The sequence below is a fragment of the Pinus tabuliformis genome, chromosome 3_1 (genome assembly GCF_031772625.1).
Source record: "Pinus tabuliformis cultivar Carrire ecotype Pingquan chromosome 3_1, CPIR1, whole genome shotgun sequence".
Classification (NCBI taxonomy): Eukaryota; Viridiplantae; Streptophyta; class Pinopsida; order Pinales; family Pinaceae; genus Pinus; species Pinus tabuliformis.
Genome location: NC_142301.1, coordinates 979,524,478 through 979,539,476, shown reverse-complemented (window position 1 = coordinate 979,539,476; position 14,999 = coordinate 979,524,478). Strand labels below are relative to the sequence as shown.

Sequence of the window (14,999 nt, the reverse complement as noted above, 5' to 3'; positions counted from 1 at the left end):
TCAGTTTTGCATCTTTCTTATGGTTTATCAGCTGTCATAAAGTGTTCTGCTTCAGCAATCTTCCTCGTTTTCCGTGTTTTTGGTTATCATTCAATTCACTAATGGCTAATCAACTCTACATCAGTATTTAATATATAAACATATCAGATCATATAATTTGGTATCGAAGCAGGTTTTCATTTGTAGAGTTTCCATTAAATGTTAACCAAGTCAAAGTCGCAATGAGGAGAAGCAATCCTTGAGGAGATCAATCCAGAGATTGGAAAGCGACGAGTTGTTCAGAAAGAAACCATGTCAGGATCTGATGCAGGTGAAAACACTGAGAATAACATGAGCGAGGAACAGTTTCAGCAAGTGTTCTTAACAATGCAACAGATGTTGGGAGAATTGTACAAAGACAAGAAGGCGAGAGATGTAGATTCTTCTTCGAAGGCATCGAAGAAGGACAAAGGTAAAGGCAAGGATGATAAACCTCCTTCACCTCCATCATCTCCATCATCCTCTTCTTCTTCTTCTTCCAGTGCAGCATCTGAAACAGATAAGAAACCTAAGAAATCATCTCTTTTGAAACTTGATGTTAAATTTGAGTTACCTATTTATGATGGTGAAATGAATCTTGAAAAGTTAGATAACTGGATAAAGCAGTTAGAAGTGTATTGTCGCATTCAAAACATTTCTAAAGATAAAACTAAAATTTAGTTAACTACACTTAGAATGGGGGGAACAGCTTTAATCTGGTGGGAAAGCAAAACTCAGTTAGATGTTAAGCATATGGGAAAAGTTATCTCTTCATGGTCTAAGTTTTTGAAAGCTCTTAGGAAATAGTTCTATCCTTTAGGATACATGCAGCAAGCTATTATTGATTGGCAGCATCTGAGGCAAGGTAAAGGGCAGAGTGTTCAGGAGTTTACTCAGGAATTCAGGAAGAAAGCATTGGCGCTTGGTATTTCATTGGATACATGTGAAACTTTGTTAAAATACATCGGCAGTTTACATTCATATTTGCAGCATACTTTATTAATGTTTAATCCTGATGATTTTGATGAGGTGTGTGTTCAGGCCATACATATTGAATCAGGTGGCAGACCATTCAAGTTGTCATCTCAGTCATCCAAAGAGATGGAAAACAGAGAATCTAGAGACAGTAAGGGGAACATTTCAAAGAGAAATAAATCAGCAGTCTTTTAGAAGGAAAGACCTACTTGTTCTCATTGCAAGAGGATCGGTCATGATGATCGAAGTGCTGAAAACTTCATCCAGAACTTAAGCCCAAAAAATTGCTTAAGGCGAAGGATGAAAAGAAGGCCATAACAGCAATCCAGCAAGACCTAGGTTCAGATTCAGGTGACGAACGGAAAATAACCACCATGGTTACAATAGGTAAAACTTCTGATATTGGTTCAAGTTTGAAATCTAATGTATCTTCTTCAAACATAAATCCTCCACATGAGGATAAACGAGTTGAACTCTTCCACATAAGGATAACTTCTAAGCATACAAATATTAAAACAATGTTTGACAGTGGATCATGTTAGTGCCTAGATTTACCTCAGGCTGAAAAGGTAAGATTCTAGGTCCATATCAAACCACTCTCAGCCTCGTAGCTAGACCTATGAGGACAGGAGAGGGCTCTCTCCGAGTCAATCTTAGTAAAATATAATCAGATGGGGCTTGAGATGACTGATTTAAAAACTAATCTTAGGCTAGGTATGAAGTGCAAGGATTTAATTTGAGTTTTTTTTGGGGGGGGTTTATTGGAAAAAGGGAAGGCAAATTTGGGTCCGGGGATGAGGCCAAATTTTTGCAGAGTTCTGGTTGGGGCAAGGTAGGCAGTAGTTTCGATGCTTTAGATTAAATGAATGGATAGAAAAGACCACTAAGGAGCTGAAGAGGGCAAGAGGCTACAAGAATCCTCTCAAAACAGATGAAAACATGTAAAACTAAACAAAGTTTAAGGCAGAGCACAACAAACTCATGAATTCTACCTTTGTCACTCAATTTGTTTAATTTCAGAAGTAAAGAGAAGGGAAATGGCATACATAAAACATCAATGAACTTACAATTACATGAAGAAAAACACCATCAAAACACAAAGCCACAAGGATCCCAACAAGTGCTGCAAAACCCTGGTCTTTCCTTTGCCAAAAATGCTGAAAATGAATGTACAATGAAGTGCCAAGCAATCCCAAGTGTCCAACCTTGAAAATGACTGAGAAATTACATGATATAGGCAAGCTTAACTCATTCCCATGCCTCTAGGGGTTTATCTCATCTTTCTAGGCGTTGTTTCAACCATATCTAAACAAGGAACTGAAAAATAGGCAATGAAACAACTTGCCTCTATATGTTAGGAAACTGATTCATTCAGTTGTTTTTCACTTTTTAGTGAATGAATCTACTAAAACAAGTAAAAATGTGCCCAAAATTACATCATGGTCATGAAATTACATCAAGTTAGATCAAGAGTAACATCAAAAAGTAAAACTAGTCAAAACTGGCCGAAATTCTGAGCTGGAGAGTGAAAAATAGGCCAAAATTCTCTATGCGTCGCGCCCAAAACCTATATGCGTAGCACAACTTTGGAGCTGATTTTGAGGTACTTCCAAAAGTCCAAATTGAGCTCATGATAGCTTGCTGGAAATACCTGCCTATCTACTTTCCAACCCAAGTGGAATTTCTGGATTTGGATGTCATTTTCCCCTCCAAAACTTCAATATCCCAAGACTGATTCCCATGGGTGCAAAAGGTGGCAGAGAGGTCATTTTTAGGGTGTTTTTGACCCTTTAGGCAACCCAGAACTTGATGAAATCCTTAGGTAATCAACGAGCATGCATAAATTTTGATGAAAAATCCAAAAATGTAAAGTTTTCCTCCAAATGATCTCCCAATTATAAGCGTGCACCGAGTGGCGCTACGTGTTGGGTAGGAAAATCTGTTTTGAAGCCAAAAAATTCAAAATTGACAAAATTTTCTCCAAATTTGTTGAAATTTGGATTGAAGATCCATCATCAAGTATCATGCTCAACCAAAGAAGCTTCGGCCAAGATTTGGAGCCTATCATGCCTTTTGCGTCGTTTTAGTGCCCTCCTTAGTCTTGTCTTCAAGATTTTGATCCTTGCGTTGCAAACATGAGTTTGTGCCCAATAATGATTTTTCATGTGCCTGAGCATGTCCTTGTCTTTGTTTGACTTCACCAACAGCTTCTCAAGATGAATGTTGACCCTCTCGAGCCAAGTCTCTCGATCAGCCTCTATCTCCTGCTCCAATGAAGTGAACTCTATCTGTTAGGCCCCTATACTACTAGTGTAACCCCTTATTGTTATTAGTATAACCCACGTATTATATTGATGTACCCATGTAGTGCCCATATTGTTACTATTGTGCCACATAGAAGCCCACTATTGTTATTATTGTGCCCTTACATTATTATTGTTATGTCGGCTATGATTATGTTATAACCCCTTAGACTCCTATATATAGAAAGGAGGTATTTTCATTTGTATGATCCAAGAATTTTTCATTTATGTAATGTAAAGGAGGTTGCCCCCTTGAAGAGGCTGAATTCTAAGGCGTTGATCTATCTTTTCTATCTTTTCTTGAGCTGGTTCCATAACATTTGGTATCAGAGCTTTGGATTCTAGGGTTTCGCTGCTCCAAACAGGTCATCGTGGCTTTTTCGCTATAACTTTTTTTCTGTGACGTTTCACAAGTCGCAAAAAAAACCCATTTGAAAAGCAATCGTGCTGAACCTTGGGTCCAAATTTCAGAGATTTTAGCGCGATATTTTCGGAGATATGATCTGAGGAAGTTGGTCTTTTTGCAGACTCCTGAATTACACTCAAAACAGGTGACCTAGGGAAAATCGTCATAACTTTCTTTCTGAGCATCGGATTGAAATTTCGTAAGAAGGTACAGAAAGAGGACGGACTTTAGTTTTCTTGTATATATTTTTTAGAGTCAAAGGTTGAAACAGTGACACGTGGCACTTCATACAAGTTCGCTCTACTGAACTACTCTATAATCGGGTCACTGCGGGAGATTGTGCATAACTCTTTCTTAGAGAATCCAATTTGGATCAGACTGGTGGCATTGGAAAGAGGACATAGAGGGCTACTATAGTTCACAATTTCAGAACTTAAAGATCTGAAAGTACAGAGTTACAGTCGTTTCAAGGTCGAGCTCCTAGAATCAAGAAAAAGCAAGATGAGGAAGTTTGATGGCAAGGATCCAGTAAATTGGATACGTTGGATGGAGCAATATTTTGATCTACATGGTGTACAACTATTACAAAAGGTATGTATTGCATCTTCATATCTAGAACCAAATCAATTTTTATGGTATGAAGGGCTTTGTTCTCGTAAAAAACTTGTTACGTGGTCAATTTTCACGGAGGAAATGATAGCACATTATGAGGATACAAAGAGCAACACCTTCTTTAGAGCAACACCACAGCAATTGGAAAGAGTAAAAGGGCTTTGTAATATAATGGAAAGCAAAGTTATGGAGACCAGGAAGCATACCCCTCACAACTATAAAGATGGAAGTGTTGTTTCTCCCAGCCTTCCACAACCTACAAGGGTTACACCACAACAATTGGAAGAAAAAAGAGAAAAAGGGCTTTGTTACAATTGTGATAGTAAATGCACTAAAGGTCATAGGTGTGCTGAGAAGAAATTATTTTACATAGAATATTTAGAGGAGGAAGAAAAGGATCAAGAAACATCAAAAGAAGAGGATATACGCCAGGACACCACCCCAGAGAAAGAAGAAATGAATCAGACCATATCTTGTAAAGCATTGGCAAGAATTACCACTCCTCAAACTCTCAAGATAGAAGGACATATCAAGAAGAAAACGGTGAAAGAAGTGAAAGATCACATCGAAAAAGAAGAAATGAATCCAACCATATCTTGTAATTCAATGGACGAAATTACCACTCCTCAAACTATCAAGATAGAAGGACACATCAAGAAGAAAAATGTTCAAGAAGTGAAAGATCACATCGAGCATCAAGAAATGAACCCGACCATATCTTGTAAAGGACTGGAAGAAATTACCACTCTTCAAAAGATAGAAGGACATATCAAGAAGAAAAAGGTTCAAGCAGAGAAAGATCACATCGAGCATCAACAGCAAGTTCTCCAACTTTTAAAGGATAATGCCACTTCGGTGCAAAATCAAACGAAACAACAGGTAGATCAACATCGTAGTGAAAAATGTTTTGATGTAGGTAATTGGGTATTTTTCCTACTACATCTCAAGCAAGCTATTTATGAGAAGGAAATGTTGGCAATACTACATGCACCTAAAAAATGGCGACCTTACCGAATGGGAAGACTCTTCAAGTATGAGGATGTGGAAGCATTGTTTTGTGCTATTTATATTATCCAGCCAGATTGGATAAACGAAGAAAGGGATGAATGGAAGAAGGACGAAGAAGTATGGCCACTTATTCAAAAGTTGCAAAAGATCCCAATTCAAGCAATATTGTCAGAAATTGAAGAGGAAGGAAAAATCATATTGGAACCTGGAGCAGTCACAGAAACAAGAACCCGACAGCTACGAAATCGATCAATTTCAGAGTATCTCATCAAGTGGAAGAACTTACCTGTTGAATATTCCACATGGGAGGACAAGAATTTTATACAGAAGCATCAAGAAGTACTCAAGCGTTGAGGACAACGCTTTTTGAAGGAGAGGGGCATGTTAGGCCCCTATACTACAAGTGTAACCCCTTATTGTTATTAGTATAACCCACGTATTATATTGATGTACCCATGTAGTGCCCATATTGTTACTATTGTGCCACATAGAAGCCCACTATTGTTATTATTGTGCCCTTACATTATTATTGTTATGTCGGCTATGATTATGTTATAACCCCTTAGACTCCTATATATAGAAAGGAGGTATTTTCATTTGTATGATCCAAGAATTGTTCATTTATGTAATGTAAAGGAGGTTTCCCCCTCGAAGAGGCTGAATTCTAAGGCGTTGATCTATGTTTTTTATCTTTTCTTGAGCTGGTTTCATAACACTATCCTCCTCCTTTGGGCAGCTCGGCGGTTTTGCCGAATTTTTTGTAACTCCATAACTGTATGTTGATCCTCCAGTTGTTTGTTTCGCTGCTCCAAATAGTTTATGACCCATTGAGCTCTCTGCAACTTGTCGGTCAATGCATCTATCTCATCTTTCTGCTCCTGAATGACCTCCCTCAGCTTTGAGCTAGGAGAGCTCACATCATCATCGATGAGTATGAAATCAGTGTCTAGGCCTCCTGAAGGGCCCTCACCCTGCATAGGATTCTTGCCTCTGTCCTGTACCTGTGCTGCTGATGACGGCAACGAGACCCCTTCCACCCCATGTGGAGATAGTACTCGTCGGGCTGCTACAAACAATCCTCTTATGCCTCTCTGATAGGTGACATATGTTGGCACACTAGTAGTCTCTACCTCCTGACCTCCATGCTGATATGAAGGTTCACTTGTATGATGGACAAACTCCTGATGAGCTGCTGAAGCTGTGAAGACCTCACGGGAAATGAAGTCTTCCCGTGTGATACCCTGCAATCCAAGCTGATGCACAACAATGACCTTGATGTGCGCATAGTGATAAATGTTGTTGTACTGTTGTTCGGGAGTCTTCTTTTGCACAAGAGTAGTCATCCTCTCGATGTTTCAGCACATGAAATATGGAATGTTCATCATCTTCACTCTCGTGAAATGCATCAACAATCTGATATGGTATGCATAGAGGCGTCAAAAGCAGCCCTCACAACTGAAGCATCTGATAATGAGTCTCATCAACAGCGCATAGGATTCTTTCAAAAACCGGAATGGGAACACCCTGCTGAGTTGTCTCACATAGCTAGGCCTGATATATGGTTCATAATGTACTCTTTCCACCTGCATTCTTTTTTCCACTCCTCACCTACATTCGGTATTCTTGTTGCTTGAGGAATGGTCTTTGGTGTCAAGGTGAGATTTACACCAGCAAGAGTTACCTGACCATCATGAAAATGCAAAACAAATAACCAAGCCAATTCCTGATGATGCTGAATCTGAGCAATCATCTCACAATACTGAAAGCATGAATGTTGTTGGAAACATACCATGGAAAGTGGGTAGGCCTACAATTGAGTCAATGAGGTGGGCTCTTCTCTGACATGTCTGCAACCCTTACGAGGCCTCCTTGGTGCATGAGGCTCTGTGGTAGAATCACTGTCTTGTTCATATGATGAATCAGTCTCTGTCATGGTGCTGTAATGTGTATAACAAGCGTATGTTTGATTGGTTTGAAAATGAGAAATAGGTGTTTATTTTCAATGCCAAATATGCGAAAGAGCAATAAGGAACTGTGAGGAATATGGGACAGTGGGAAAAGTGGATGGTGGAGTTTGTCAAGTGAAATTTGAAATGTGTTAACAGTCATTTGACTGTGTTTAGGGATGTGGGGTTTGGGAATTTGTTACAAATGATATGGGAGAGGGAAAATGATAGGGAATGGTAGGATTTAGGATAGGGAAAATGGGAAGCAGGGATATGAGTAGTTTGGGAGGTTAGGGCATAAGGGATTGACTATAATGATAGAATTATGAAAGGGAAAGGATCACAGGTGGGAAAGGAGACTTGGCACCAAAATTACAATTTCAAAACACCAATTTCAAAACCCAAAGGAGTATATTTTGATATAAATATAGGGTTTACATTTTCAAACTTTAAACTTTCAAATCTTTCCTCCAAACAATACCCAACACAAGCTAAATTCAATGGCAAGAACTCTCAAACTTACTTGGAGTAGAAGAAATGGAGTTGTTTGTTTTTTTATGAAAGCAGTGATATAAAATTGGCCTGTCGGCTCTGTGCGCCGCGCACAAACCCAATGCGCCACGCCTCCTGGATGCGCCGCGCCGGTTGTAAATTGCACGGTGAAACTTGGCCCAATGCGCCGCGCGGCCTATGTGCATCACGCCTTCCTCCAATGTGTCGTGCGCACTCTAACACACACTCTTGGCTTTCAAAACATAGCTTCACTCTTTCCCAACTTAAGTCGACTTCAATTGATCTCTTGGCATACCAATGGGTGTTTCAAACAATGAAAATATCTTATATAGTGATGGGTTTGATTTTTGTTTCTCAAAAACCCACTTTCTTATGTTTTAGTTTTGACACTTTTCTCATTTTAATTCAACTCTGTTCTTCTTGTTTCCTCTTTGATTTTTGGTTGAAATGATGAAACTCTTTTGTCAATTTTACAGGGATGTTTGGCATTGAGTTTCAGCAAAGGATGACCAGGGCTGCATCTGAAATATCCAAGAACTGAAAATTTTGAAATTTACATGGCAATTTATTACAAAGGACGAAATGTCGAATTTTCTTCAAAACAAAGTTTTGAAGAAAAGTCATAGTCCAGCAATATGACGATGAAATTTTTGAAATAAAAACTTGTTTAGAACCTCCCTCTGGCCTATTGGCATTATTGGACACTTTGAAGACTGAATTTGCTAAACCCTAGACCTAATGACTGAAATGACTCTTTGCCCACCAAAAGACCAAACATTGACTGTCATTGATTGGAAAATGATTTTGATGGACCTTGATGAAAAGACCTGAGCCAACAGGTACAAGACATGAGGGGAATGAGTGACAAGGCCCTTCCGTCAGATTATGGCATGCCCCTAACGGAATGCGGATGAATGAACTGTATGAGACACCTAAAAATGAAATGCAATAAGAGAAATGATCTCTGACGGAGGGATGTAAAGACCGACTCTAACATTGGCTCCAATGGGGATGGTAGCTCCTAGGAGGTGCCAAGAACGGTAGATCTCTGGGAGAGATAGACAGTGCCTTCGTCCATTGGGCTATGGAGTCCATTATTTTGACAAATTAACACAAGACTCTTGACTTATTTATTGATCGAAACTTGACTCAAACCGACTCAATTATGAAACCAAAATGACTGAAAAATTGACTCGACAAACTGATCCCAAAACTAAAATATTTCTTCAGAATTATAGCCTTCACTTCGGGCCCCAAACTGAAGAAAAGATCACAGCGCATACTTGCAATGAAACTGAAATAAAATGGTATTTACAGTGACAATGTAAACAGCAGAAACAACTCAGAAATGATACCGCTTGAGCAGCCGACCATTGACTGGCCCTCCTGGACAATCTTCCCCGTTCAGAAGAAAAGTATTCTAACCCCGATATGTTGCAATCTTAAAGGGACCTTTCCAGAGATTTTCAAACTTACCGTGCTTGCCTTTTCCTCATTCCTTGCATCCCACTTCACCACCACCTCCTCCAATTGGAATTGTCTGCCTTCGATTTTCTGTCATAGATTTTCTTAATTCTCTCCTGCAACTTGAACATGTTTTGAAAAAATTCTTCTCTCGTCTGCTGCAAATGGATCATTTGATTTAGTCTTCTCTGCATATGATCGTCTTCACTACCAGCCTCCTGAAGAAGTTTGACTACCAGAGCTACGAGAGAGGTAGGAAACACTGTATCAACTCCATAAACTAGCTCAAAGGGGGACATACCAATGGATTTCTTCTGACTCACTCGATCTGCCCAAAGTGCATTGACCAACTTCTTATGCCAACTCTTCTTGTTTATTTCCAGCAACTTTTTAATGATGTTGACCAAATATTTGTTAGAAGACTCTGCCAATCCGTTGCCTTGCGGATGATAGGCAGTTGAGTGTCCCAAAATGATTTTATACTTGTTACAAAACTCAATCATCTTTTTTTATTTGAAAGCTGCTGCATTATCAGTGATTAACTTATTCAGGCAACCAAAACGAGACAAAATGTTATTCTCAAGGAATGAAATTATTACCGCATCCGTAGCTTGTCTGGTGGGAATTGCTTCGATCCATTTCATGAAATAATCTGTCGTCGTGAGGATCCATCTATGCTGACCTAAAGAAGTGGGATGAATTTCACCAATGAAATCCAACCCCCACTACTGAAAAGGGGCACTCACCTCAATGGGCTTAAGCGGCAAAGGTTATATTTCTGCCTTCCTTCAAAAATCTGACATTTATGATAGCTCTTGACAACCTTATATACATCAACAAACAATGTCAGCCAATAGTATCCCGCTCTCAGAATTTTATTTGTCGTTGTTTTCCAAAAAAGGTGACCGCCACAATCTCCTTTATGGAAATCCTCCATGACCTGCTTCACTTCTTCTTCCACCAAACAATTCAACAAAACACCACCGGGATCTTTCCAATAAAGTGCAAAATTCAAAACACAAAACTTAGCAGCCTTTAACTTGAGAGTTCTACCTTTGTTTCTAGCCATGTCGGGTGGTGGTGACAAATTCTGAAGCACATATATGATATCTGAATACCACGGAGAAAGAACAAATATTTCAGATACCTGAATTGACGAACCTTCCTCATTCTCATCGGACATAGCAGCAATCAGATTTATGTCTAAGACATGCAAATTTGATTCAGCCATTAACTTTGCCAATCCCTGTCCTTTAACAAGCTTTGTGGGCTTTATCTCCACATCATACTCCAACAAAGCTGCAATCCACTTGCCTCGTCTTCCTTCCAGATCTGTTTGTACCAAAACATCTTTGACAGCAGCGTTAGGAACATAAGCCAAAATATGAGAATGCAAAATATATACCCGAAAATCTTTCAATGCTTTTACAAGTGCAAGGGCTTGCTTTTCAATGATGTTGTACTTCAAGGCTGCATCTCTTATAGTTCAGCTGAAGAAAGCAATTGGTCTTTCGTGCTCATCTTTTTTCTGCATTAATACAGCTGCCATAGTATGCTCCGAAGCAAATGAAAACAATATAAAATCCTGAGTGTAATCTGGGCTGATTAGAACCGGAGCTGAAGAAAGAGCCAATTTTACTAGATTGAAAGATTTTACAGCCTCTTCTGTCCACTTCACTTGGCTGTCCTTCTTAAGCATGTTTGTAATCTCTCTTAGGTGTTCAGCAAGATTAGGCACAAAGCGGCGTAAAAAATTCATCTTACCATTAAAAGATTGTATCTCCTTCTTGTTCCGGGGAAGGTCAATTTGCTGAATTGCCTCTACACATGCTGGATCAATACGAATGCCATCTTTTGAGATAATGTGTCCAAGTAGTTTTCCCTCATCCATGGCAAACAAGCTCTTCTTCGGATTCAACAACACACCATATTTTCTGCACTTTTGAAAGACAATTTTCAAATGATACATGTGTTCTTCATCTGAATTGGAAAACACTGTCAAATCATCAAGGTACACAACCAAAAAGACATCCTTCTCATTTGCGAAAGCCATATCCATTGCCCACTGAAATGTGGCACCTGCATTTTTCAAACCGAAAGGCATTTTAGCGTAATGAAAAGTTCCCCAGGGAGTGGTGAACGCTATTTTGTCTCGGTCATCTTCATGGACCAAAATTTGGTTATATCCCAAATAACCATCGAGTAGTGACATACGAGATGCTCCAACTACTCACTGAAGTATGTGATCCATTTTTGGCAACGGATAATTGTCCTTCAATGAAACTTTATTGAGATTCCTAAAATCAATGCACAAACGAATCTCACCTGTCTTCTTTCGTATGAGCACCAAATTAGAGATCCAATCAGAAAATCTGATGGGAACGATGATTCCTGATTTGTAAAACCTGTTTACCTCCTTCTCAATTTATGGCAGCAGTTTTGGATTTAGCCTTCTCAACTTTTGTCTGAAAGGTTTCTGATTAGGCTTAATAGGAATAGTGTGTTGAATTATATTGGTATCATATGTCTTCAAGTTGGAATAGTCCCAAGTAAACACATCAGCAAAGTATGACAACAAACTGATATATTTGGCATTTACCTTTTGTGGCAATGCTTTGGACAGTTTTACCATCTTTAGATTTTCAGCTGTTCCAATATTCACCTCTTCGACTCCCTTCTCTGTTGGCTACAATGTTGGTTTGCGAGCTACGTCATCATGATCAAAGAGTTCTTCTAAAGGTATCAAGCCTTTAGGAATAATATTATCCTTAAGCTGCAACACTTCCATTTGATTGATCTGCACATCATCTTTACCATCATCATGTTCTACATCAATTGAGGTATCTTTAAACTTACCTTTGTTTTGCAGAAAATCATCAATCTCCTCGTCATCTTGGAAAACTTGCCAATATCTTTGATTGTCCAAGACAGTCGGATGATGTTTCACATGGATTTCGAATTTATAACTTGAGTTCATCAGAATCTTCAAATTACTCACTACCTTAGCAAGTGCATCTACAATGCTATTTTGAATACGAGGCACACACGTCAAGGTATAATCTGAAAACAACTTCAAGATATCTAGAACTGCATTTTGGTAAGTCCGCATTCGAGGATGCTTTGCTTGATATTCGTCTTTGACTTGCTTAATCACCAATTCGGAGTGGCCATATACAACAATCCTCTTAGCATTCAGCTTTCTTAGAATTTTTAGGCCAGCAATCAAAGCTTCGTACTCAGCCTCATTGTTTGAACAATCAAAAGCTAGCTTGTAAGAACATACCCGCACATTACTAGGCACTTTGTTTGGAGCAAACAAAGGACTGCGTACCCAAATACCAATTCCAGCACCATCATTTCCCACTGCTCCATCGAAATCCATGGTCCACAGACCATCTTCCTCTTCTTCTAAGTGCTGAAACTCTGTTAGCTTTGTTTTTTCTGCTTGTTGTCCATTATCTTTATCTGATTGCTCAATGGTATTTTCTTGTTCTTGTCCTTCTTTCTTCAAAACTTCTCTGAAATTCTCTGCTATTTCTGAAATATCATCTGCTACAACTAACTGACTATCGATATCATTGAAACTATCTGAATACAAAACAAAAGACTCTAAATCTGTATGTACATAATTAATCGGATGATTAATCGGTTTCTCCTTGCTTATAATCATGTATTTAATTTTTTGTTCCCGATACAGTTTTCTCATTTGGCCAAACACAAGAATCGTTGCATAGGAGAAATCTAGTTGTAATGTCCCTTTCAATTTTTCTCCCCAGGACATGGAAAGAATCATACCAAATCTGGGAGGAATGTCTGCCACAACAACATCCATCAAAACATTCTTCATTGGAATCTGATCCAAACTTACAACCAAGTCTTTAATGAGCCCAATACATCTCAACCTGCTAGAATCAAATGAATAAAGATCATGGTATTTCCTAGTGACATCCAAACCCAACTTCTCCATGATATCCTTCAGCATAAGATTGTGGGAAGCGCCGAAATCAAACATGGCATTATGCAACACAAACTCATGCAATCTCAGACTGATATAAAAAGGTGGCACATCACTGTCTGGAGACTCACCATTTAATGTTGGTCCAAAAATCAGTTTAGGTTGATCATCTTTCACATTCACCATATCAGACATTGGATCAAAATTCAAAATTTTAGAGACTTGACCTCTATAACTGTTGTTCCTCATTAGTTCAGTCAAGGGAATGGATACCTTCAATTTAGAAATTTCATTTTCTAAACTAAAAGCAGAAATATTTTCTACCTCTTTGGCTGGAACATCTTTTCTTTCAGCTTTATCCTTTGATACAATTGGCTGATTTACTCTTTCATTTGCTGGTGGAGACTTGCTAGTAGTAGGATCAGCAATTTCTTTTCCTTTCTTTGGTACAACAGGTGACTCATTCTTAGATGCTGGAACTTCCTTTCTCTTCTGGATTGGATTGATGGGGACATTTCTATTTCTAAGTGAATACTAACGTTGTTGGGCGGACAAAGCATTCATATAACCTCTTTGATACTCATCCGACTCTTCTTCAAGAGCTGTGTCATTCACCAAGATAAAATCCTCATCCTTCTGTACAACTGAATTTTCTGCATACTCATCATCTTCAGTGATAAAGGTGGGCATATCATCAGGAGTAAAGAAGTGATTTTCTTCTCCTATTACATTGTCTTCATCATCAGATTCGGGACCAACAAAATTCTGCTGAAGAGGTGTCTTTACTTGTTGTTGTTGTGGTGCTGGTTCTTGTGCTCGCTGCTCACGTTGTTTGATCCTGAATTGTGGTTGCTGCTGGCCACGGAAATTGGGATTCTGAATCTGCAGTTCAGGCTTATCAAGTGTTAACCTTTCAATCATCTTTTCTACCTTGCGGAGTACTTGGTCTAAGGTAGAAGCTTCTTCCTTTATTGAGACTTTCTTCTTGGCTTTCAATCTAGCTCTCTTGTCATTCAAATTTTCCTCAACACTAACGACAATTTTCTGCATTTCTTCTAAGGTAGCTGGATCTCTCTCTCTCAATTGATATGCCATGTCCGGATCAAAACCATCCGGGAACTTAAGCAAAGCTGACTTTCTAGATGGCCTTAAATCATTAGGAATTGCATTATAAACCGCATTGAATCTAATATAGTAGCCTTGCACGGACTCACCGACATTCCGCTTGATCTTGGTATATTCAGAAGTGATTTGAAGAGGATCATTGTTTACTTCCCAGCGATCCAAGAAATGTCTTTGAAGCTCAGCTAATGTGGGAATACTTCTAGCTTCCAAAGCTCTAAAACATTTTCTTACCTCACCGCCGAAAGTTTGCACAAATAATATCATGGTCACGTTCTCTGCATCAATTTCATGGAGATCGAAGAAATCTGCCATTTTGTCTACATGTTGTTGAGCTGGAACACTCTGAGGAGTGCCATCAAACAATGGAATCTTACTTTGATAATCTGCGGGCATATCATCCAAAACTTGAGGCAGCACGAGAGGTGCAAAACGAGCAATCATTACTCTTGGTGGATTTCCAATCGGTCTTGGTGATGTTGGGGGAGTAGGTGGAGCTTATGTATGAAGGGTATGAGGAGGTGTATGCGGAGGTGAAGCAATCTTGGCTATTTTAGGAGTAGAAGGAATAGATGGAGGCGATACGACTGCAGATTTTTTATCAGAAATAGTAGGCTGCGGGGGAAGGGTAGGAATGAAAGGAGGTTCAGTGGGAATTCTTGAACTAGATGCAATTT

The 14,999-nt window shown here is 39.1% G+C and overlaps 1 pseudogene; it reads right to left on the bottom strand.

Annotated features, from left to right (window-relative positions):
• LOC149191122 (U-box domain-containing protein 17 pseudogene) overlaps nt 1–14,637 on the bottom strand; it is a 30,735-nt pseudogene extending 16,098 nt beyond the window's left edge.
• Nucleotides 14,638–14,999: the final 362 nt, after the last annotated feature.